Source organism: Dasypus novemcinctus, chromosome 3 (genome assembly GCF_030445035.2).
Source record: "Dasypus novemcinctus isolate mDasNov1 chromosome 3, mDasNov1.1.hap2, whole genome shotgun sequence".
NCBI lineage: Eukaryota > Metazoa > Chordata > Mammalia > Cingulata > Dasypodidae > Dasypus > Dasypus novemcinctus.
The window spans coordinates 131,464,158-131,491,087 of record NC_080675.1 but is presented as its reverse complement, the minus strand read 5'-3'; the positions used below and the strand labels follow the sequence as shown (position 1 = coordinate 131,491,087).

The following is a 26,930-nucleotide window of genomic DNA, read 5'->3' as shown; positions in this document are numbered from 1 at the left end:
ATACAGGGTACCCATATACCACACTATTATTAACACTTTGCATTGGTGTAAACACTTGTGTTACAATTGATGAAAGTGTATTTTTATAATTATACTATTCACTATAGTACATGATTTAGCTTAGTGTTCATTGTTTATGTTGTGAAGTTCCATGGATTTTTCTTTAAATTTTTGTTCTAGGTATATACACACATACATACACACACAACCTAACATTTCCCCTTTCAACTACATTCAAATAGGTTATTCAGTGATGTTAATAACATTCACAATGTGCTACTGTCACCACCACCTGTTACCAAAACTTTCCCATTATCCCAAATAAAAACTCTGTACATTTTAAGCCTTAACTCTTTTTTCCTTATCCCCACCCCATACTCTGGTAACTAAAATCTAGATTTTGACTCTATGAGTTTGCTTATTTTAATTATTTTTATCAGTGAGATCATACAATATTTGTCCCTTTGTGTCTGGCTTATTTTACTCAACATGATGTTTTCAAGGTTAGTTCATGTTGTTGTATGTATCAGAATTTCATTCCTTTCTTTGACTGAATAGTAATCCATTGTGTGTATATACCACATTCATTAGTTGATGGATATTTGGGTTGCTTCCTTCTTTGGGAAATTGTGCATAATGCCACTCTGAAATTTGGCATGCAGATATCTGCTTGATTGCCTACTTTCAATTCTTTTGAGTATAAACCTAAAAGTAGGATTGCAAGTTTATATAGTAATTTTTAACTTTCTGAAGAATGGCCAAACTGTCTTCCACAGCAAATGCATCATTTTACATTCCCACCAACAAGAAATGGGTGTTCTTATTCCTCCACACCCTCTCCAACACTTGTAATTTTCCATATTTTAAATAGCAGTCATTCTAGTGGGTGTAAAATGGCATCTCATTGTGGTTTTGTTTTTTTTAAGATTTATTTTATTTATTTCTCTCCCCTTCCCCACCCCTGCTCTGTGTCCATTTCCTGCATGTTTTTCTGTGTCTGCTTGCATTCTTGTCAGGTGGCACCAGGAATGTGTGCCTCTTTTTTGTTGCATCATTTTGCTGCGTCAGCTCTCCATGTGTGCAGCTCATGGGCAGGTTGCATTTTTTGCATGGGACAGCTCTCCTTGCAGGGAACACTCCTTGCACGTGGGGCACCCCTACACAGGGGGAACCCCTGCATGCCACAGCACTCCCTTATTTCCAGGTCCTCCATGGCCATCTCTTCTTCTTCCCATCTGTTCCATCAAAGGCCCAGAAGGCCCCCCAGGGCTGCCTCATCTTTCACCACCAAAGCCACCAGCCACCATGAAAGCCACCTCTGTCTGCACCATGGCCATCTCTGAACATTCCACCAGGACCACCACAGTCCATGAGACCACCTCTTCTTTCCCACATGCCACCAGGACTGCCTCTAACACAGTCACCACCTGGGGTTGGAAGGGGTGGCAGGAGGAAGCCTTCAGACTTAAGGGCCCTACATTGGTTACATTCTGTCCTCCAGATGAATTTCTGGTTTCCACATCCCAGATTGGGGCACCACGAATTTCCAGCTTGGTATTGGACATTTCCTCCTCCAGATGGGTTTCCTAGGGAACCCCGGGGCTCTCTTATCTCCTCCACAGCCTCCTATGTAACCCATAGGTGCCCTAGAACCTCCTGGGCCCCTGGACATCCATGGAGTGGGGGCAGCATCCCTCTGCCCTTGCAGACTGGCGTATCATCTCTCATGCTGTTCATTGGAGGCTTCTTCCGTGTGAGAGAGATTTTAAGTTTACTGCCTTGAGAATCTTTCTCATCAAACCACTCCATGGCAGCCTTGGCAGTCAGAATCAGTGGATCTTCATATGACACTGGGGCATTGCCTTTGGGCTTTCCTGTTTCCTTGTCTAAGTAAATGTAGATGATGGGTTGCTCAGTTCTCTTGTTCATCTTCACAACCCCACATTGCTTGAAGAAGTCTGCCAGGTCATCTAGAGTCACATTGTCATTTAATTCTTGCACATAAATTGCAGTATTGTCAGTCTTTGTCGGGATCTACAGGCAGGCCTAGATGAAGACCTGGTCCTTCGTCCATGGTTCCACCAGGCTTATTGAAGCCACCTTGCTCTCCAGCGCCCATTCCACTGCATCCTTCTCCCTACCCACCACTGCTCATGCCTCCGTGATCAAATCCCCCTCTTCCCCTGCCCCATTATTAGGGCCTCTCATGCTCAGGTTCTCTCCTGGTCTGGAAAATTCTCCCTAAACACCCAAGCTACTGGGGTGGTCCTGTTGGAATGAAGTCTGCTGCCTGCAGCTGATGCTCAGTTGGCTATATTGACTTGGAACCTGGCAGTAGGATCCAGTCTGGGGGTGGGAGTAACTAGTGGGAGGCTGCTGCCCATAGCTGCTTTGTTGACCATAGCTGCTATGCTGTCTATAGCTACTGAGCTTCCCAAAAGTGTTATCCTGAGACTAACTGCTCTGATCATACTTAGTTTGGTGTATAGCTGATATATAGAGAGAGGACTAGCTGGTAGGAGGATACAATGGAGGTGTGGTGACTGACTGCATAGGTAGCTCCCAGGTTCCTGAGGATAACTGTAATTGCTCTGTTCATATCCTAGGCAGGGCTGGTTGCAACCACCTGTGCTAGACTGAGGTTAACTAGTCTCAGAAGGATTGCTACCATCCTGAAGCCTTGCAAGTGTTTGTGGCTGCCCACAGGTTGGGTAAGTAGTACCATATGCAGACTGGGCTATATAGGAGACCTAGGTGGTGTTGACTGTAGCAGTGGTGATATCATAAGCACCAGAATCATACCCCAGACAGGCTAGCTATAAATCTGGGGGGCAGTCAGAGCACTATAACCAGTAGGAGGCTGTCCATGAGAAGATGAATAGGCAGTCTGCCCATAGGTCACGGTGGTCTGAGCCTAAGTATAGCTGACATCAGTGGGCTATCCATAGGTTCCATAACTTTCTTGCCCATATACCTGGGTGATCTATGCCTATTCTTGAGTGGGTTGAGCAATAAATGCACTGTAGTCCTGCTGTGCTGCAGCTTGGCTGTAGGTACTGTAATCCATGGATGCAATTTTCTCTGCTTCTTCCCCCTTCTCTCAAGGTCCATCTCCCTCTTGCCTTCCTGCTAGGCACCCTATAATATATTTTAAGGTTGGGAAGTGTGAATCTTCCACTTTCACTCATTTTTTCAAAGTGGTTTTAGCTCTTTGAGGCTCCTTATTCTTCCATATAAAATTTGATGATTGACTTTTCCATTTCTGCAACAAAGTTAGTTGGAATTTTGATTGGGATTGCAGTGGATCTGTAAATCTCTTTGAGTAGAATTTACTTCTTAACAATATTTAGTCTTCCAATCCATGAACGTGAATGTCCTTCCCCTTTTTTAGGTCTTCTTTGATTTTTTTTAGTAATGCTTTGTAGTTTTCTGTGTACAAGTCCTTTACATCCTTGGTTAGATTTATTCTTATATATTCGATTCTTTTAGTTGCTATTGTACATGGAACTTTTTTCTGGATTTCTTCTTTCAGTTTTTCATTACTAGTGAATAGAAACACTCCTGATTTTGGGTTGTTGATCTTGTACTCTGCCACTTTGCTGAATTCATTTTTTAGTTCCAGAAGTTTTGCTGTAGATATTTCAGGATTATCTACATATTGGATCATGTCACCTGCAGTTAGGGAAAGTTTTACTTCTTCCTTTCCAATATGGGTGACTTTTATTTCTTTTTCAGGCCTAACTGCTCTGGCTAGAACTTCCAGTGCAATGTTGGAAAACAATGTTGACAGTGGGCATATTTGTCTTGTTCCTGATGTTAGAGGAAAAGTTCTCAGTCTTTCACCATTTAGTTTGCTGTTAGCTGTTGTTTTTTTCTTATATGCCCTTTGTTATCTTGAGGAAGTTTCCTTCTATTTCTAGTCTTGTAAGAGTTTTTAACAAGAGGAGGTGCTGGATTTTTGTCAAACACCTTTTCTGTGTCAATAGAGATGGTTGTGTATTTTTCCCCTTCATTCTCTTAATGCAATGTACTGCATTCATTTTCTTATGTTGAACCATCCTTGCATACCTGGGATAAGTCCTACTTGGTCATGATGTATACTTCTTTTAATGTCCTGTTGGAATCACTTTGCTAATATTTTGCTGAGAAGTTTTACGTCCATATTAATCAGAGATATTGGTCTGTAATTTTATTTTCTGGTGGTGTTGGCCTCATAGGGTGAATTAGAGAGTGTTTCCTCCCCTTCATTTTTTTTGGAAGAGTATGAACATAATTGGTGTTAATTCTTCTTGGAATTTTGGTAAAAGAAGCCATCTGGTCCTGGTTTTTCTTTGTTGGGAGGTTTTGGATAACCGATTCAATCCCTTTACTAGTTATTGGGTTGTTGAGAACGTCTATTTCTTCTTGAGTCAGTGTAGGAAGTTTGTATTTCTGGGAAATTGTCCATTTCACCTAGGTCATCTAATTTTTTGGTGCACAGTTGTTCATAGTATCTTATTATATTCTTTATTTCAGTGGGGTCAGTGGTAATGCCCTCCTTTCAATTTCTGTTATTAGTTATTTGTATCCTTTATCTTTTTTCCTTTGTCACTTGAGATAAAGGTTTGCAATTTTATTGACTTTTCAAGGAACCAACTCTGATTTTGTTGATTAACTCTGTTTTTTTTTTAAAAAGTTCTCTATTTAATTTATATCTACCCTGATCTTTGTTATTTCCTTCCTTCTGCTCACTTTGTGTTTAGTTTACTAGTTTTCCAATTTTGAGGTTAGGTCTCTGATTTGAATCTTTTTTCTTTCTAATGTAAGTATTTAGAGTTATATTTTTCCGTCTCTGCCTGCCTTTCCTGCATCTCAAATGTTTGGTATGTTTTATTTTCATTTTCACTCACCTTAAGATATTTCCTAATTTCCTTTGTAGTAACAAGGGGGTTAAAATTTAACATCCTAAACATATAACAATCATACTTGATTTGACACCAACTGTTATAGTTTCCTAGGCTGCTTAAAGTAAATACCATGAAATGGGTTGACTTATACATTTGGAATCTATTAGCTTTGAGTTTGAGGCCAGGAAATTGTACAAATCAAAGCATTGTCAAGGTGATGGTTTCTTCCCAAAGACTAGCTCCCAGTGATCCTTGGCTCCTCTGCTACATGGCAAGGCACATGGCAGCATCTCCTGGTCTCTCCCTTCTCTTCTAGTTTTTGTTGATTTTAGCTTCTTGCTGAAACTCAAGAGTGACATTGCAAAATTGGATCAAAGTGTTTTTTGGTTAATGCAAGTCACCACTGTCCCAGGAAACAGTCTATTCATTATCTGAATAAGCAAATAAATATGCTACAAAGGGAAACCTGCAGGTGTAACTTTTTGTAAAGCTTTTAAAAATTCTTTGGCAAAGTCACCCAGCAAAGACTATTATGATTTGAGTCATCCTGCACTTATGGGAAAGTTTTGCCTCGGATGGTAGAAAACTTGCTTGTTTATATAAAGGAAAGAGAAGGAGAAAAGGAGACATATTTCTAATGTAGAAGTATAAAATGTGTGCAGCCCCAATCCCTCTTCCTAAGAACAGTCCTTCTTAGAGTTTTTGAATGATCAGAAGAGGAAGAAACTCTGCTATAGTAGAGGGGGAAATGACACTCTAGGAGCTCTTTTAAAATAAATCATAGGGTCATTTAAATGATATGTGAGCAGACAGAATAGGTACATGTGAGCTTAAGTTGGGCAAAGTATTAAACAGTGCACTAATGAAAGAATTTTCCAAACTATATTTATAAGTGAATACCAAGGTCTCTATTATAACTGAGGAAAAGGATCAGGAAGTTTGTTCTTAAGAAGACATAAAGAATTTGGAATAATTATAGCTATGGTACAGTGAGCACTCATAGATATTATCTCATTTAATCCACACAACAGCTGTAGCAGTTTGATATTGTTTATGAATTACAAAAAAAGATATTAGATTATGTTTGTAAACTGATTTGTTCCTCTGGGCATATTAGATTATATTGGGTTCAGAGGTTTCACTTTTACTTAATTAAATAATAATTGGGGCTTTGATTGGGCCACGTAGTAAAATGTTGAGTCCCCATCCTTTTGGTGGGTGGGGACTCATGGAGAAACCGCACCCCAGTGATGGGAGTTTTGAGTTGATCCCGGAGCCTGGAAACAGATACCTGAGGAAGGAGAGAAGGTTCAGCAGAGGCCCCAGGAAGAGAGATGAGCCATTTGCCTGATAGTTTACAGGTGGCCTTACGGCGAGAGCAAAGGAGCTGAGCCCAGAGAGAATTGAGCTCCGGGAAGACAGAAACCCAGGAAGCCTGAACCTTTGCAGAAGTTGGCAGCCATTTTGCCCCAATATGTGCCAACAGACTTTAGTGAGGGAAGTCACTTATGCTTTATGGCCAGGTAACTGTGGGCTTCTACCCCAAATATATACCCTTTATAAAAGCCAACAGATTTCTGGTATTTTGCATCAGCACTCCTTTGGCTGACTAATACAACAGCATTTCATGATAAGTATTTCTATCTTGAATTTATTGATGAGAACAAGAAATTAAATAATTTGTCCAAATTCATAGAGCATGGCAAGATGGAGGTCTGAATCTTGAACCTAAAAGGTTGTGCTCTTAACAGAAGATCTACATAGTATTTGGAGTTGGGAGTGAGCAGAAAGCTCAGAACTTGGAGTCATAAGGCAAATAGGTCCTTAGGCAAGTCATCTGACCTCTTTCTAATCTGTACAGTAGGAACGATGTTCTTCCTAACTCAGCATTAAATAAGATGAGTTATGAGAAAGATACTCAAAAGCTATAAAGCTAATCAAATAGTCATTATTTTATCACCATCCTGACTAACAATGCTCTCAGAGAAGGACATGTGATGAAGGGATTGGGGCTGGGTATGGCTAGACAAAAAAGATTGTAACTCAATGGCACAAAGGTAAAGACTGGGGAAAAATTGTCTCTACCATCGTAAAGCGTGTGAATTCTAAATTCTAAATTTAGGGAGTATCCTTTGAAGCTAGAAAGACACAAATTTAGGACAAGTAAAAGAAACCATTACTTTACATAGTGTATGAAAAATGCATGGTATATATTACCCCAGGATGTGGTATATGTTGAAAACACCAAGAGGTTAAAAAATTTTTAGATTACTTTGTAGGTAATAATTAAGGAATTATTAGAAGATGCTATGATTCTTTGACACACTCCACTAAGCTTTCATGATTGGAATCAAGAAGATTCCATACAACCTCTCAATGGTACTGTCAGGCATGGAAACCTGGTATGGCAGTTTATTATTTATGAATTCCAAAAGAGATATTGATTATGTTTTTAAACTAGTCTGTCCCTCTGGGTGTGATAACCCTTTGATTGCATTAGATTCAGCTGAGATGTTTGATTAAATTATGTTAAGATTAGGTCTTTGATTTTATCACGTCATTAGAGTGCGACTCAGCATTGAGTCCCAGCCCCTTGGTGGGCTGATAAAACAGATGCTCACATGGAAGTAGACACACAGGAGAAGAACGCAGAGGACTAGAGATGGCTCCATAGACACGGTAGAGACCCCAGGAAGAGAGATGAGCCTAATAGTCTACAACTGACCTTGCGAAGAGAGTAAAGCAGCTGAGTCTGGAAAGAAACAAGCCCCAGGGCAAGGCAAACTTTATGCCAGCCTACAGCTGAGATCGGAAGAAGCTGGGACCACAGAGCCTTAAGAGGAAGATGAAGGCTAAACTCTCACAAACATCACCTGCCATCTTGTGTCAACCTGTGGCAACAGACGTTGCGTGAGGAAGTACCTCTTATGGTACCTTGAGTTGGACTTTTTATGGCCTTGTGACTATAAGCGTCTACCCCAAATAAATACTTTTTATATAAGCCAACAGATATCCAGGACTTTGCATCAGCACCCCTTTGTCTGACTAATACACCTGGACTAGAAGGCAGGGCTGATTTTAGAAGAGTGCGGATAAGGCCTGGGCAGGGCTGATGCCAGAAAATCATATTTGCAGCGGCTGCCCTAACTCTTAGCCTCTTTCATGATACCCTCTAGAAAACATTAATGATAGAAATTTTGAATTTGAATTTGAATTACGATCAGAAAGAAGAGAAGGAATAGGATCTCTATGGCACCCCTACCAAGTGGGGGCTGGGGCAGGGGCCTCAATTGCCCTACCCAAAGAACAGGTTGTAGATGGGTTTTGTGATCACATATTATGCTCTTCTCCAGCCACCCACTTTTGCGGCCACACTCAAGACTTTGCCATCTCCCAGAGTTTCTCCACCTCCAGGGTCTCAAACACCAGTGTCTGATCTCACTTTCAGACTTCCAATTCTTTGCCTTCTTTCATGGCATCCTGCTTCTTGATTTCCCATTTGTCCCCATCTCTCAGCCCCCTCCTGACTTTACTTCTTTTTCTCCCCAGTCCAGCTCCTTGCTAGCAACTTTAACTTCTGCACCTCCTCCTTTTGCCCACCTTCCTGCAAATCCCCAATTTTGGGTTATCTGAACCAGCCTGGCTTGCTATTTCTGAACCTGGGCTGCTATATGATGCTGAAGAAAATTCACTGCTTGGATGGAAGCCACTACACAATTACCGCCTCTGCATTGCATGGAAGGCTCTGCTCAGCAAATATTCTCTTCATCCCCTACATAGTATACTCTTCAACTCCCACAGGGGCCACTAAAAATCCTCACTGCTGTCCTCAAGCCCCCTAACACACCTCATCTCCCATCACTCAGCAGATGACTTTTTGACTCCCACTCTACTATCAGGTAGGCTCCTTCAGTTTCTGCTTAGAAGTTGCTCTGGATCCACTACCATCTTCGTGTCCTACCCATCCATCTCAGAGGAGGCCATTTCTTCTGAAGTCCAATGTACCACACTGTGCATTCTATACTGCAAGCCCCCTGCTTCCTCCAGTACCTTTCTCCATTAATTATTCCTCTCCTATTCTTTTTCTCTATTTATTCAAACTTACCCTCTTCACTTGTCTCCACTGTTTTATCCCATAAAAAAATTCAAGTATCTCTCATCTTAAAATTATCTAAACAAGCAGTTTCTCAGTCATTAGACATTTTTAAACTACTGTGGAAATTAATTTCTCTTTGCAGCTAATATTTTTAAACTTGTTCCCTACACTCACTGCTTCTTCATTTCAACCTTACATTCACTTCTCAATACTGTAATGAGTTAGAAAGACAATTGTACTGAGAGTTGAAAGACTGGGTTTCTGGTTTCAGTAATTCTAGTCCACAGGTGTGGGACCTAAAGAAGTCATTTCAAGACCTGGTCTTCAGCATCACCATCCATGAAATAAAGGGTTTACTTTGCTCTTGGCCCTGTTCTAAGGGCTTCACACATATTAATCAATTTAATTCTCCCACCAACCCTATGTGGAAGTCCCTATAAGTATTCTCATTGTATTCTGAGGCATAGAGAGTTTGAACAACTTGTCCAAGGTCAAATCGCTAGTAAGTACAGAAACATATTTAAAATCCATGCAGCCCAGATTCAGTGTCCAGGCTGCTCAGCCTCTCTCTTTGACTGCTTCACTGGGGTTCTTTTTAGCTTCAACAAACTGGAAATTGGAATAGTGACTCTAAGAAGAGACCTCTGAACTCTGGGAGCAGGTCCTTCGGGGTTACAAAATGTTTCTGTGCAAACCTGGCAAACACCTCTTTCCCCCTCTCCACAATTCTTGATGTAGCCCCACGAAGCCAGCACCTCAGGGGCATCGGTGTTCCCTGATGCTTCGCCGGGAAGCAGCCGCTTTTCCTGCTCTGTTCCTGAGGTACGTCACCCCAGGCCTGCCGTTCCTGGAAAGGCAGTTCTGTTCTTGTCGCTCTGCGCTCTCTTACCTCTTCTCTTCTCTCAGCTAAACTTGGACTCACCTTCCCTCATAAGAATTGGCCTGAGGACAGTGGATGGAATGAAATGAGGAGGACCTGAGCTAGGTTATCAGCAAGCTGTGAGACCTAAGCAATGAAGTTCAATAATTTAGACCAAACATTTAATCCCCCCACTTCAAAGTAAGAGAGACAAACTTGCTTGCCTATTCCGTGGAGAAAATCCATGAAAGGGCAGACAGGAAACGCATAAAAGGAATAGAAGTAAGGGTTGTTTTGCTTTGTTTTGTTGTTACAAAGCTCCCCCTTCCCTCTAGCTCCTAAGCAGAAAACATTTTGGAAGAGGAGTCGTTCAGCCTTGAAGCAGATGACCAACAAGCGTTGTGTAATATTTGTGTCTGGAATATTCCAAAACCAAGTATGCAATCTTTAATGGCTAGGTATTGCGCCATCTAAAGGCAGAGGGATTCACCCGGTGATTTTTGGGGTCTCCTCCAGCAGACAGTTTCTCTGAACTCTGAAGAACAAGAAATGTGAAAGAAATGTTGTTTGCACCTGTCTAGTCTGGGCTCTGGCTGGTAAAAGGTGAGAACACATCCGAGAAGTCAGGAAATAGCTTGAAGTTTTCTTATTTTCCATCCATTTTTTAAGTCTTGGCTCCATGTGTTGGGGGCGCGGGAGCTCAGGTTTCACAAACAGGCTCTGAGGAGGCAGGAAGCTCACCCGGTGTGAGCAGTTTTCTCCCCTCCCTTGCCCACATTTTACAAATTTCTTTCCTCCTTTCCCTTTCTGGTTTCTCACCCCGTTGCCTCTGGCACCGTAAAACCTTGGCAGACCCTGGAGCCAAGTTTATTTGGGTTGAATCAACATCTAAATGAAGTTTTATTTGCTTGTTTCTGCTCTGAATTGGAGGAAGGGGAGTTAACAATGCTAAACTGACCTCTTGAGAAGCCATTACATAATCCAGCTATTCCTCTAGGAGGATTTCTTATAAATAACCCTTATTTACAATAGTCTTAAATAAATCATCAAGATGGTGAGGAAAATGAGAACATCCTTTCATACAAGAAAGGTGAGAAAATCAAATGAAATAAGCCCAAGCCCCAAATTTGGAGGTCTACTCCCGTTTCCTTTTGCCCAGCCAGCAATTTGGAGTTATCATCTTGGACTCAAGTTCTTTTGTCCCTTTTCCTGCCTTTGGAAAGGGTCACTTTGACATTGTGGCAATCACCGAGGCTAAGAGATAAGTCCCATAATTTATTTCTTTTAAAAGGTTTACCAGGGAAGCGGCTGTGGCTCAAGCAATTGAACTCCTGTTACCATATGAAGGACCTGGGTTCTATCCCAGGACCTCCTGGTTAAAAAAAAAAAAAGAAAAGAAAAAAGGCATCCCAGACCTGCAGACCTGCGCCAGCGCAGAGAGGCACAAGCCCCCACACAGTGAAGCAACACACCAAAAATATGATGATGCAACCAAATAGAAAAAAAAAAGTTTTACCAAATAAGTGACTTAGGAGATGCCTCTGGCTAAATACTTATGTATTAAACATATTTGTTTTTTAGTAAAAATTAAAATAATTTTAAAAGTCGACAGTATTTGATTATTAATCAAAGACTCAAAGGGTTGGGAAACAGAGACAATCCCATCTACTGCTTCCCAACTGTGCATCTATACATCAGAAATTGTTTTGAGTATAAAAATCCTGGGTGTTTTTGTTTCTTTGCAGATTTTTGATGAATGAGTGAAAAGTAATGAAGATGAAGGAAACCTGAAAGAGCCGTGTGTGAGCGTATGTGTGCATGTTCATGAGTATAGATACCAGGTAGTTTAACTGAATAGATGACTTGTCCACTGCTCAAAAGAACAATCGCAAAAACACAGCCAGACTACAGTAGAACACAAAGTAATCGTTCCACCTGCTCCGCTCCGCTCTTCCGGGCTTCATCTGATGATAAGGAAACCATCCCCCCCTCAAAAAAACAAACTGTAGAGTCAATATATGGATTTTTCAGAAAGAAAATCTCTCTACAAACCTTGCTCGTGTCTAAAAACCCACTCTACCCAGAGAAATTTCAGCAGAACTCATCTGCTGATAAAGTTCCCTCATCCCCACTCTGTCTTTGGGAGAGAATGAGCAGCTGCTTTCCACATACATAGATAACGGCATATAGAAGGAGAGTCTTGAACTATTATAAAGCATAAAGGGAAACTGCCCTTTAAGGGTAAAGGCAACCTGCTTAAATTCTCTTTAATCAGTGGAGGAAATTGAGAGGCCAAGGCCAGAGATAATATTTTGAGTTCTTCTGTAAAGTAACGTCCTGATAAACCCCTTTAGCCTCCACTTCTTCAGCAGCAAAGAAATGAGAGGCTTGGACTTGACTATCTCTAAGGTCCCCTCCCTCTCTATCATTCTAGGGTTCCAGAAAAAATTTAAGGCCTTGAGAGCTTGTCGTTTTTGTGTGGAAGAAACAATGGAAGCAATTAATTGCTGTTTTTTTAGTTGGATATCTGCATGGTTTTGAGGACATGTAAAAAGTTCCCTCATCTACTTGGCTAATGAAGGAGACAAATGGCATCCCTCTCAACCCTCCGCCCCATTTTCAGTCCCATCTGTCCCAAGAGTATTCTGTAGAAACCTCTATTAACGTCTCCTCGATTGTGTTCCGTAATAATGATGGTAATGATAATGATAATGTAATTATCTCAGTTTATTGATGTCAAGTGCATACTGATTACAAATGGGACAGGAAGTATTTACTTGCCTCCTGCTTCTCCAGGCTGGTTGTGAAATCAGAGCTGGGGTTTGGAGCAAGCATGGAGCCTGCACCTTTCATAATTGTAATGGGATCCAGATGTGGCTCCGTCCCATGAAGGCAAGTGATGAAAGCAGTAAATGGGTCCCATGCACATGCTCTGCCCAGGTGGGGTCCACTTCCAGTTCCCTCTCTGTGAGCCAATATTGTTCTGCATTTCCGCCAATTAACTCAGATGATGTAAAAAGATTAAAAATGTATCCCCTCCAGCAGCTTGCACATAGTAGGTGCTCAGTTCACATGCACTCATTTATACTCCAGTGATGGCAGGGCATCTTAAGGAAATCCACGGGAAGGCAGCTGAACACGTGGTGCTCCTAGGGTAATGCTGAGTTGAGATGGAACTTTATTGGCCTAGAGTGAGCCATCAGCTGGAGGCTGACCACATGAAGCAGGAGACTTTGAGGGGAACCACTGCAGAATGCTAAGGACTAAGCCACCACCCAGGGGTGGCAAAAGGAACAGAAACTAAGCCTCCAGAGTAACGGAGTGAAAGAATGCAGGTGAGCCAGGAGCGGGGCGAGGTCGGGAAGCGGAGGGGTGTCCTGGGTGCCTGGGCTCCCAGGTGTCTTTCCTGCCACCTGAAGTCCTGCAGCTCCTACTGCCCACTGTCTTCACTTTCTCAGTTGGAAGGGGCGGGGGGCAGGCCTCGGCATTCACAGTCACTCTCTTCCCACACCACACACATTGTTAAGTGTATTTTTGCAATATTAAGCCCACTGGTTTTTAAAAAACACCTTTGTTTCCTGTTTCTTCAGCTGAATAGGAAAAGAAAAAGCTGTATTTTAGCATGGCTTGTGATTAGGTAGATCTTTGGTCAGTTTCTATGAGCACCTGCCTTGGGTGATAATGGAGACAAGTGGCCATTTTTACACGAGGTAAAAACAAATTCTGCAGAGGAATGATGAGAAACTAAATTATTTTTTAAATCTTAAAAATGTTAACACATTTAAAGAGCCTCTTACCAATCCCAGAGACCTAACTGACAAATAGTTTAAAATACCGGCATGATTTGATGATCACACTGTTGGAAATGTGACCGGACTTACAAAATTATAATTTTCCTTTTTGCTCTAGTGTTCATAAGAGGGCTTTAAAATTGTATGTGTAGGGTGGGGGGTACATGGGGACCTCATATTTTTTTAATGTAATATTTTTAAAAATGGATTAAAAAATAAATAAATAAAAATTATATATGTGTAAACTGTATGGGTTTTTCTTTATCTGTGTTTTGGAGCTTTATGGCCATGTTTAGATCATAATCAGGAAATTAAATATTTCATATAACTGAATATCCTGAATAAATGAAGCTGATCTGATCAAGTGTCAATATTTTTTCATAACATTAAAAAAACATTTATTTTCACCATTACACAAATGTTCATTGTACAAAATTTAGAAAATGTAGCTAAATCAAAAGGAGAAAACAAAAATATGTCCACAAATTAACCTCCTTCAAATATGTATTTATTCAAAAATATTTAATAATAGAGTGACTGATGCATTTGTGAGTGAAAGGGAGAGTAAGGGGCGTGGGCCCCCAGCACGACAGGCACCTGTGGGCCATGCTGGGCAAAGTGGCACGTTGTGGCCTGCTCATTTTTTGAATGCCTGCTACATCCACAAATTGTTGTTGGAGCCAGGGAGATAGTGAGCAAAAAGGGAAAAAGAATATATGGAGCGTATATTCTAGTGAAGCACTGACTACCATTAATTCTAGTCATATATATGAGCATATTATTCTTTTCTTTTTATAAGTAAAGACAACTGTTTATTTTCATCCCTTTTAACATGTATTTTGTGCCCCCCTGAATTCTTATATACTTGACTTCTCCATGTCATTTTGCATTGTCCAAGAGGCATCATTATGTTCTGGAAAGTGTAGTAAACCAAGAGCTGTCAGCCCAGGATTCATGTCCATTCTACTAACCACCTGGGAGATGACACTGACTAATCATAGTCCTTCTCTGTCTTCGGCTTCTGCATCTGCAAAACAATTTATTTGCACAAAATGATCTTGAAGGCACCTTGAAGTTTAAAATTCAGCGACTCCACTTGCCTGTGACTTCCTTCTAAAAATGTGGGCCAAATTTATTTAAGTGGGGGATATTCTTTGATGTCCCTGACAAAAACAAGAAGAAAGAAAAAATTCTGCATTGATATACTTTCTAATGAGGAATATCATAATTATATGATGAACATGTTGCTATTTGGCATATATTTATGTGATAAGTACAATATGTTGAGGAAATGTTACTCAATATATTGAGTATATACCCAAAATGTTTGTCAAATGCTTGAAAGAAAATATATTTCTTAATTTATTCAGTAATATATTTTTTTAGATAAAACAACCAATAGTATCACATGATTCCAGCTCCTGAACTCTAAGGATAAGCAATACTGCCCTTGATGATAGCACAAGATGATTTTCTGTCTCCAGGGGCATGGAAGAGATTCAATGCCATATTGGTTTGTTGTGTTTTAATCTAGATACTAAAGAATATGTTCCTTTCTTCTGAGTCTTAGCAGAGGGATGGTGGATTTCAAATTCTGTCCTTTTGTTCATGTTTTTTGTGTATTGTTCAAATAATGGCAAAAATGAAGATTCCATAGTTTAGCAGATTGTAGCTTCTTTTGTAACATTTAAAATATTTTAGAGTAAATTCAATTAGAAAAAGTAGAATTATTTACAATAAACTTTTCCTTTAAATTTATTGAAATGTAATTTTATAGTTAAGATTATATATTTAATACTACTAAAAGAAATTGACTCTAAAGCTGTAAAGAGCAATCAAACTAACCAATACAATGTTAATCTCAAAACTAACATTTCTCATCAAAAGTGAAAATAAAGGGTTTCCTGTGGAACTGTTTTAACAATCCATTTTAAAAACACTATAATTTTACCCAATTCTTGGCCAGTATATGAAGTTTATAGGAAGTTCTTTAATAGTCTGCCATGCCCACGTTAGGTGGGCAGGCAATTCCCCACGTAAGGGTTGGCTATCACAGGTGGCAGCCTCTGTCCTTTCAAGGCCCCATGGGTGACTGGAGGAGGAGGTTTGGGGAAAACCAGGGGGTGTGGCTCCATCTCATGGGGCAGCTCCCACCGTGCAGGAATGTGGGCCTCGTGGCACCAGATCTTCTGATTTGAGGGACTAGAAACACTGAATACATGTGGAAATTTTTCATGTCAGCTAATTTGTGTAACATTCCTCCTTCCCCTGCCCATCCTATCCCGCCTCCCTAGCCACATCCCCCAAAAGAAAAATGCGTGGTCCAGAATCAGCCCAGTGGGCTGCTAGGAAATGTCTGCTCATCACAGGGGCTCAGTAGAAATCACAGCACTAGAATGAGGGTGACACCGGCTATGTGGGGAGGGTCAGGCTCCCGGGATGGTGGGAGAGAACAGAATAGGTTAAGGCAGGAGCATATTTGGAGTTGCCCAAACCTGCTATCAAAGAGGACTCAAAACGGTGCTGAAAGAAGGGAGTTCATTCTGTTTTCCGAAACAGCTGGTATCCACGTTTGAAGGTGATAGGCGCGGAAAGCAGCATCTCTTCCCTGGTGCAGTTTTATTCGGTGCAGTGGTATGGCGCAAAGGCAGAAGGTGCCCATTTTTCCATTAAAGGACAGGAGGACAGAGATGACTGATGACAGTGCCCTACCCCAGGAGTGAAAGGACTTAGCCTGAAGGCTATGGGACTGAAGGAATTCTGGCATCACCCCAGGGGACTTCTAGAACCAGCTAAAAAGACAGCTCAGGTGGGGCTGGGGGAGGAGGGTGCAGAGAAAGCAGGAAATAAATACCAAGAGAACTGTGTCATCGTTTTTGAAGCTTTGTGATTTCTCCATGCTTATTACTCTTGTTACCACCCTGTATGTGTTCTTGTCAAGTGAAGATCAAAGTCCATAGCAAGAAGCAAGCATGTCTGTTTGCTTTGAAGGTAGCTGAAAGGAAGCTAGAAGCTATTGGGACTCTGGGACTCTGGGTAACTTTTCCGTGGGTCTTGGGTGGTAGCTTCACTAAGAAAAGGGTTGGGAAGTGTCATCAGTGAAAGGAGAGAAAAGAAGGCCCAGTCTTTGGAGATATGGGAAATTTGGGAAAGAGAAGGGCTGCCTGAAGAGCCAAGCTGGGAATGAGAGCAGAGCCCCAGCCCCAGTGCCAGGCCAGTGGAAGGTGGAACGGAGACCCCTACAGGAGACCACGGCTTCCATCTTGGGCTGCCAGGTGAAATCCAGAACCCCCAGGTACATTTAAATTTTAGGTAAGCAAGGTATAACTTACCAGTATAAGTATGTCCCAAATATTGCATGGGCATCCTGTGCTTTGTATTTGCTGCACTCGGCAACACTATCCTGTCATCTGCTACAGCTCTCCAACCCCATTGCTCTATGTGATCATGGGTTACATGAGCCCTGTGCCAGGGAGGAGGACAGACTCAGAAAGCAGTCAGCTTTATTTGAAATGAACTTCCCACAGGGTAGCTCAGGAAGGTCTGCAGGTCCAGTGACAGAATCCCCACCAAGGCAAGGACGAGTCATACCGTGGGAAGAACACTTCAGGCATTCAAGGCAGACAGGCATGGCCCCACCTTCTATCAGCTTCGCCATCCTCAGTAAGTTAGATGATATCTCTGGGTTTCTGTTTTCTCATTTGTAAAATGAAGAAGATGATACCTCTCATTGCAATCCTTGCAAATATTTAATGAGATGATGTAGCAATATGTCTAGCACAGTGCCAAGATAAATTGTTTAATAAAATGGTAGGGATTATTTCTTATTACTCTGATCATGGGGTATACTTCTTTGTAGGCTATACTCCCTTGGTTAATGCCCAGCCAAGAAAAACAAACCCCAACTGGACCCTCCAACCGGACATTCCACGGAGGGTGTAAGCCAATTTTGTTCCATTGAAGTTCTTGGAGTTTTGTTAACAGATGTAGGGAGGGTGGGATATGCTTATACTTTTCTTCTTAAAAAACACTGAAATTTAGGATCTGCTTGACCCCTTACTGGTTACTGGTATAAAGCAGAGCCAAACAAACACCCTGCTACTCACTGCAGGTAGATGAGAGAAGGCATCCAACTATCACAGTGTTTCACAGTTATACACCTCAAGCAAAGAAAGGCAGACATGCTCAGGGGCAACTAACACTGAGCTGAAAGGGCAGGTAGCTCACTTCCTTCCAACATTCCTATAATAAACCCAGATTCCCCTAAATTAAGTACATTGCCAAAGAATTTCAAGGCACACAAAGGTGAAGCTCGGCATTTGCAAAGAAGAAATTATTTTTAGTTTGTATTACTAAAAGAAAATGTCTTGAATCAGTTTATCTTTGTCTGGACCACTGTGTTACAAAAATACAAAAACTACCAGCATTTCAGCTACATTTCCTTGGCTATGATTTTAGTAGAGAAAAAGGAAGGTTCACTTGGAGGTGGAGGACAGTCAGCGGCAGACAGGGTGATGAGGGTCGTCTAAGGTTGCTAGACTCTAGTCTTGCATTCCATCTGCAGCACAGAAAGAAAAGCCCAAGTTGTTTCAAGGTTTTCTTCCCTTCCCATATATAAAGAGGGAGTAACCAGAGTGACCATCAAAGATGCAGAAAGAGCAAAAGTCTGATATTACTAATATTTTATTTATCTTCTAGAAAATCATGTCACAGGCGAATGTTGTCACAGAAGGAGCCCATGGGGCAGATTCTTGACTTTGCTCTATGAGACCTGAGCAAGCCCCAACTCTCCTAGCTTCTCATCTTTCATCTATAGAATGAGATCAAAACAATCTCCTTTCTATCTACCTCCAAGGTAAGGAACAAATGAGATAATGCATGTGAAATATTGATGTGCCCCAGAACTCCATCCTCAACCCTCTTTTTCTTGAACTGTCGTCCCAAGATATCAACAACTGTCATAATAAACTCAATACATATTTGTTGGTAGCTTAATGACCAATAGACTGACTGTATTTCCCATCACCTAATGGGCCTGTCTTCTTGGATTTCCCAAACTTATCTTTAGGTCAAAGCTCTGAAAGTCAAACTCATTAAATTACCCCACAAACCCACCCAAACTTTCCTTGAGTTTTGTCTATTCTGGTTCCTGGCACCACCATCCACAAGTGCCCTAATCTTGAAAATTTACCTTGACTCATCTTTTCCCCTGATTGTCTTAACCTAAAGCCTATCGATTTTACTCTCTAAAATACCTCTCACAGGCATCCTCTCTCTCTTGTCCTTTATAGCCCTAAGTTAACATCGTATTGTCTCTGGATATTTACTGAGTAACTGTCTTTTCTTATCTGGGCTCTGTGCTCTTCCATCCATCCATGCACTGACACCAGAATCTTACACATGGACCTGAAAGGTCACCTCCTAATCTTCCCAGATTCCCTTCTTCCTCTGTTTCTTATAGCATTTTATTAATATTACCTGATTGACACCATCACATCATTCAGCTAATGTGGCCCCAGACTCAGCCTCTGTCCATCTTCATTCCCAACCCCTTATACCTAGCCTAAGCCAAATACCTGGTCATAAGCTATTTGCTTCTCTCTGTTGCTTTCATCTCTGAAGTGGACCATAGTTCTCTGACTCCCTCTGAAATTATGGACCCATTTTTCCCAGGATGCATCTCTCTCTCTTCACAGACATCAGTGGAGGGGTGAATGTGGGCTTCCCTTTCCTTAATTTTCTATTCCACCACCACACAAAGCAGTATGGGTACAACAGAATTTAGTGAAGAATTAAGGGATAATAAAAAGGAAATTAAAACATAAGTGGGGGAAATTTTTAACTGACTTCTCATGATTGCTTCCATAATCCAAAGAAAAACAAAATAAATCCTCGTAAGGAGTCCCTACCCTACTTCCTGCTTTGTTTTGCGATGGTCTAATCTCATGCATTGAATGGAAGTTTTTCTTTCTTTAAACATCCAGGGATAGCCTCCACTCATCTTCAGAACCTTCCCCATACAGACCCTGTTGTGACCATTAGTGCTGCTCTCCAAACGTTTCCACATCTATGCTTTCTGAGCACAAGGTAGTTGGTGTTTTCTGTCCCCCTTGTGTTCAGGTGGGGCCATGATATGACTAGTCTGGCCAAAGGTTTTTGAAAAGTGACCCATGTCACTTTGGGGCAACCATTTCACTGCTGGCATGAGAGACTCTCCAGAGCTTTCTTTTGCTGCCAAATGTTCAAAATGGTGGATGCTCTGGATCAGCATAGGAATATGTAGAATGGAGCCCTAGCCAACCCACCATGTGCTGCCATATCCTGATTGATAGATTACCTCCCTCCAGTTTCTGGTCCTGTGCTTAATATGACCTGGCCCAACTTACTTTATCTTACAAGGCAGAGGTTGATCATCAAAATTACCCCACCTGGCTTACTAGTGCTGCATGGCAAATAATCCTAAAACTTAGTTGCTCAAAAAAGCAATAAACATTTATTATCTCTGATAGTATCTGTGGATTAGGAATTCAAGAATAGTTCAGCTGTTTGACTCTAATTCATGGTCTCTCAAATTGTTACAGTCTGATGGTAGAGGGTGGAGCTAAACTAGCAGGGAACTGAGCTGGCCGGGTAGCTCTCTTTCTTAGGTAATGTCAGTGCTTCTCATGTGGTCAAGTTTGGACTTCCTCACAACATGGTGACCTCAGACTCCTTACATGTTAGCTCAGGTTTCCAAAGCAAGTGTCCTAAGCAGACCTAGCTGACGCTGCATGGCCATTTCTAACCTAGCTTCAGAAGTCATCATGGGATATCATTTCTACCACATTCTATTTATGAGAAATGAATTCAGTCAGTCCATATTTAGGAATTAGACTTCCAACTCTTGATGGAAAAAGCATCAAGAATTTATGGTCATTTTATAAAACCACCACATTACCTCATAACGTTTTATTTTAACTACAATCTCCACCTTATATCTGTTGAATCAAAATCCTTGAGAGGAAAGAGTCCAAGAGTGTGTATTTTTTCAAGCCCCTAGAATTCTGAGGTTAAGCCAAGTTTGGGAACCCACTGTTGTTATATACTCTGAGTACCAACCGCATTGCTCAGACCTCATGAGGCTTCTGCCTTATTCTCTAGTCTCATAAGTGGCATTTTATTTTCCATCTCATCCCTGTGATCAGTTGGAGCAGAGTCTTAAATAGAACTGATGTCTACTATGATTTATTGTGCCTTTCCTATACCATACTTCTCCAGGCTTTACAGGAGGAACTTGGGCAGTCATTACCTTAGAAATATCCAGAATCCTGTACAAGAAATACTTTCTTGTTTCATGAAAGAAAAAAGTTTTGGATATTCAAAGATACAAATATGTTTTTACAAAAAGAATGGAAAAAGATTTTTAGGCAAACATCTCCCATTAAACTTGAGTGGTTACACTAATATCACTAAACAGATTTTAAAACAAAGAAAAATGTTATAGAAACAAAGAAGGGTATTGTAAATGACAAAAGGATCAATTTATCAGAAATACGTAACAATTATAAACAAATATGCTCCTAATAACAGACCACTAAAAGACATAAAGCAAAGGCTGATGGAAATGAAAAGAGACATAGATAATTCAACAATAATAGTAGGAGGCTTCAATATTCCACTTTAAACAATACATAGAACAACAAGACAAAAGATAAAGAAGGAGGTGCCTTAAATAACACTATAAACCAATTAGACCCAATGGACATCTACTAGAACACTTATTATCTTCATCAAAATTACAAGCTTCTGTGCATCAAAGGACACTAACAAAAATGTGAAAAGACAACACACAGAATGGGAGAAAATATTTGCAAACCATATATCTGATAAAGGTCTAATATCTAGGATATATAAAAAACTCATAAAACTCAACAACAAAAAAACAATCTAAGTTTTTTTTTAATGAGAAATGGGTCGAATATACATTTTTCCAAAGAAGATATGTTAATGACCAATAATACATGAAAAAACTGTTCAACATCATTAGTTATTAGGGAAATGCACATCAAACCCACAATGAGATACCACTTCACACCCACTAGGATGGCTACAAAAATGATAATTAAAAGAAAATAAGTGTTGGTAAATATATGGACAAATTAGAACCCTCATATGTTGCTGGTGGGAACTTGGTATGATACTGCCACGTGGAAAAGTTTGGCAGTTCCTCAGTAAGTTAAATATGGTATTACCATATGACACAGTAATTGAATTGCAAACCTAGTTATATACCCAGTTGAAATCAGGTATTCAAACCAAAACATGCACACAGAATTTCATAGGAGCACTAGCCACATGAACCAAAAGGTGGAAATAATCCAATTTTCCTCCAACAGATGAATGGATAAACAAATTGTGGTATATCCATACAATGAGATATTATTTGGCCGTAAACAGAAATAACATGGGTGAATCTTGAAGACATCCTGTAGAGTTAAATAAGCCAGACACAAAAGGACAAATATTGTATGATCTCACTGACATGAAATAATTAGAATTAAAAATTCTTAGAGTCAGAAGCTAGTATGCAGGTTACCAGAGGTCGGGATGGGAGTAGGGACTAGGGAGTTAATACTTAAATTGTACAGTTTCTATTTGGGGTGATGGAAAAGTTTTGGTAGTAGATGGTGGTAACGGAAGTATAACATTGTGAATGTAATTAACAGCACTGAATTATATATTTGAATGCAATTAAAAGGCGTAAATCTTAGATTATATATATGTTACTAGAATAAAAAATTTTAAAAGCCAAAAATAGGACAGTACAACTCAGTGAACCTTAATGTAAATGGTGGACTTAGTTATTAGTACATTTATAGAAGTGTTATTTCATGAATTGTTACAAATGTACCATATTAATGCAGGTGTTAATAATAGGGTGGTATATGGGAACTCTGTATTTCAGGTATGAGTTTGCTGTAAACCTACAACTTCTCTAATACAAAAATAGAAAAAAATTATATAAAAAAGAGGATTGAAGAGCTGAAACATGCTACAACATGGTTGAACCTAAAAATATGCTAAATGAAAGAAGCTGGTCACAAAAGACCACTTATTATATGATTCCATTTACATAAAATGTCCATAATAGGAAAATCGATAGAGACAGAAAGTAGATTAGTGGTTGCTTGGAGCTGGGGGAGATGGAAGGTGGTAACTAAACAGTACAGGGTTTCTCTTTGTGACGATGGAAATGTTCTCAAATTGGCCAGTGATAGTTGCCCCTATCTGTGAACACACTGAAAACGACTGAATTGTATGCTTTAAATGGGTGAATCTATGGTATGTGAAATTATGTCTCAATAAAGCTTGCTAATTATGTCTCAATTTAAAAAATTCTGGGTTTGAGGGGCACCAATTAAAACTGGTGGGTTGAGTGTAACTGCATAGGTCCTCCTATTCTAGTATCTTGCATCTCATGTGATGAAGGAAAAAGAGCTAATGCTGAACACAGAAATATCTTAGTTGGATTCTGACTGCCTACTGGTGTGTGCAGAGCCAGCCAGAAAGCCATGCAATTTGAGGAAGGTAATGGAGGGTGTTGGTGGCAGGGTCTCTGTCTATTTAATTCCCTGATGAATTGCCAGTAGCTAAAGTCATGCCAGGAGCATAGTAGGCAGTCAGAAGTGTTGTTGGTTTTTTTTGTTGTTGCTGTTTTTTAATGAATAAATGAGAGCAATGTTTCCAAAGAGGACCACTAGGTTCATGAGTAACTTTGCAGATTTGGTTTCCATGATGTTACATTCCATTCCTACAATACATAGCAGGACTGGTGATATTCTCATGAGCTGCATAAATATTTTGTCCACTTTGCAAATTACTTTCAAACTCCGACTAAACACTGAATTCTCTTTTTGGATAGTTTTCAAGGTCAAAATTTCACCACTGTATGCTTTAAGGTTTTTATTTCTTAAAGCTTATTTTATGTGTTTTATGTAAAACTATTTCAAAGATTTTGGTAACCAATTATTCTTTGTCTCCTCAGAAGATGATCAAGAGCCAATGCGCAAACTGAATCTAGGAAGATATCACTTATATTGAGAGTTAAGAGAGAAATGTTATTCTAATTTATGAATGTTAAATTGTGGAGTGAGTTGCCTTATTTGGAGCCCTTTACAAAGGATAGACTCTGCTATCATTGGTTAAGAGCAACTGGGTATGAATTCTCTTTGAAGCAAGGGTACTAGATGGAGCAAGGATGAGAAATACATGGCAAGCATGATGCCACTCATACTTTCACACCCTTAACAGTCATCATTAATAGAATGCAGCCCTCTTTTCCTGCTAAGCTCAGGGAATCCTTGTTATTAACACAGTGTTTCAGGTAGGCCATTATTAACGAATTACCAATCAACCACAGAATAGCACTTGCAATTTATTCATTTAACATACACTTATTGAGTGCTGGCCGTGTTCCTAGTACTGGGGTTTTGCAATGAACAAGACAAGTGAAATTTCTGTCCTCATGGAGCTTACATGACAATGTATGTATGTGTGTGTGTGTGTTGGGGTGTATGTGTCAAACAAGTCAGTATTCCAGATAAAGTAATAAAATATGTAGTGTATTCAATGGTGATAAATGCAGTAGAGAAAACATATCCACAAATGGGGACTGAAATTATTGGAGAGAAAGAGTTTACATTTTTAATAGGCTCCCCAGATGTTTTAATGGCTTAAAATAACAAATATTTGCTATCTCACAATTTCTGCAGGCCAAGAATTCAGGAGCAGCTAAGCTGGTGGTTCTGGCTTGGAGTCTCTCATGAGCTTTCAGTGAAGATGTTGGCCCTGAAGGCAGTTATCTGAAGGCTTGACAAGGCTTGGAGAATCCACTTCCAAGATATCTCATTCTCACGGCTGTTGGTAAGAGACTTCAGTTCTTCACCATATGGGCATCTCCACAGAGCTGCTTGAGGCTCCTTGTGACATGGCAGCTGACTTCCCCCAGAGTGAGTATTCCAACAGACCAAGAAGGAAGCCACAAGTCTTTTATGACCTAGCTTTGGCAGTCACATTCTATCATTTCTGCTATATCCTACTGATTACATGAGTCAGTGCTGTTTTATGTGGGAGGGGACTATATATGGCATGAATGCCAGGAAGCAGTGATCATTGGAGCCATCTTTTAGACTAGCTCCTACACCAGAGAAGACTTAACAGGGAAACCTAAACTGGATGAGGTATTGAGTCTGAAGATAATTGGAGGAAGAAATCTCTAACAGTGAGAAGAGCACATGTAAAGGTGCTGGGGCAACTGCCTACATGATGTATTTAAGGAATAGCAAGAAGTCCAGATGCCTGTATGGGAGTATGGTAGGAGATGAATTCAAAGCCATAAGGAAGAGCCATGTCCTGGAGGACCTTGTAGCTATTTTAAAGCCTTTGATCTTTATTCTCTGTCCGAGTTACCTTTGCTTCATAAAAAGGAGCCTCAATACTTAATGTCATAAAACAATCATTTTATTATGCGTTTGGATTCTGTGGATCAAGAATTCAGATGGGGCATGGTGGAGTTGGCTTGCCTGTGCTCCATGATGTTTCCGTAATGTTGGGGGTCACAATCAGGAAGTCTCAAAGTCTGAAGGCTGATGGCTAAGGACTGAAATTGTTTGGAGATATCTGCATTCACATGTCTGTAGTTTATTCTGGCTACTGCCTGGGACCTCATTTGTGGCTCTCAGCTAGAGCATCTACACATGGTCTTTCCATATGGACTGAGCTTCCTCACAGCATGGAAAACATCAGGGTATTTGGTCTTCTTAGATGGAAGCTAAGGGTACCAAAGGCAAGTGTTTCAAGAGACCCAGGTGGAAGCTGTATTGCTTTTTACGGTCTAGCTTTGAAAATTACTTACATCGCATTTGCCGTAGTCAAAAATCTTCTCACAAGAGTCAAGAGGAGAGAATACAGATTCCACCTCTCAATGTCACTTTATAAGAAGAGCATGTAGGATGGGAAATACTGCTGCAGTTATCTTTGGAAAGTGCAATTAGCTACATGCTCTGCAATGGGAAAGCATTGCATTATTTGAAGCAGAGTGGTCATATGATCTGACTTCTATTTAAACAGAACAGAATAATTCCAGTTGCTACGTTGAAAATAGGCCAAAAAAAGGCAAGGGTAGAAGCAAGCAGACTATTTACAATCAGCCAGGCAAGAGAAGATGAGGACTTGGGTGAGAGAGTAGCAGTGGATGTGGTGAGAAGTGAGATGGGAAAGACTAAAGGCAAATTAAGTTCAGATAGTAACACAGCCTCAGATACGTGAAGTTTGGTGCCAGCTGATATTAGAATCTGGAGTTCAGAGGAGAAATATGGGTTGGAATGCAGTAATGTAAATGATATTTAAAGCTATGAGATAAAATTAGATTACCAAAACAGAGTGTAGATATTAAATAGGAAAGTTTGACTAGGTCCAGGGACACACCAATATTGGAATTTGAGGGTGATCAAGCAGCATGACCCTTAGAGACCGGGGAAGAATGACCAGGGAGTAAGGGAATGTGGTATTTGGCAGCCAGTGAAGAGTTTTTAAGGAGTTGGGAGGGATCGACTTGTTAGCTACTGGCTCATAAAGGAAGATGAGAACTGAAAATTCCTCATTGGATTTATCAACATGGAGGCCATTCATTACTTTGATGGAAAAATTTTAGTGGTGGGTTTGGTTGAATCTTGATTGAAGAAAAGAGAACAAAGGAGAGTAATGGGAGATAGCAAGTATAGTCATGTTGTTTGAAGAAACTTGCTGTAAAGGAAAAGAGAGACGTGGGATGACAGCAAGAGGGAAATGTGTCGGGAAAATACCTGTTTGTTATCCTGGTTGTCATTCATCCCAGACTGGCTGAAGAGGATGTGGTTAAGAGCACAGGCTCTGAAGTCAGATCGCCTCATTTTGAATCTTGGTTCCACAGCTTGCTAGTTGTGTGAGCTTGGGCAAGTCATTCAACATATTGTACCTAAGTTTCTTCATCTGCAAAGTGGAAATTACAATAGTACCTCCTCATAAGATTGTAATGAGTGAAAAATTGCTTCCTAGAGCATCTTTGAGACAATTCATGATACATGCTGAACACTCAGATGCTAGGTATGTTCATAATGAAGATGATGATGATGTGATGGACCCAGCCACACTTCCATACTTCTCAGGATCACTGGAGTATATACAAAGGAGGGAAGGCATTAAACTGACCTATAAGCTGCAGAGGCATTGATCATTTCCCACACTGGAAGTGTTTGACCCAGAAGTGATGACCCAGAAAG

General features: G+C 40.5%; 1 pseudogene; it reads right to left on the bottom strand.

Annotated features, from left to right (window-relative positions):
* Positions 1-1,157: 1,157 nt before the first annotated feature.
* LOC101427370 (RNA-binding protein EWS pseudogene) lies at positions 1,158-26,561 on the bottom strand (annotated as a pseudogene).
* Positions 26,562-26,930: the final 369 nt, after the last annotated feature.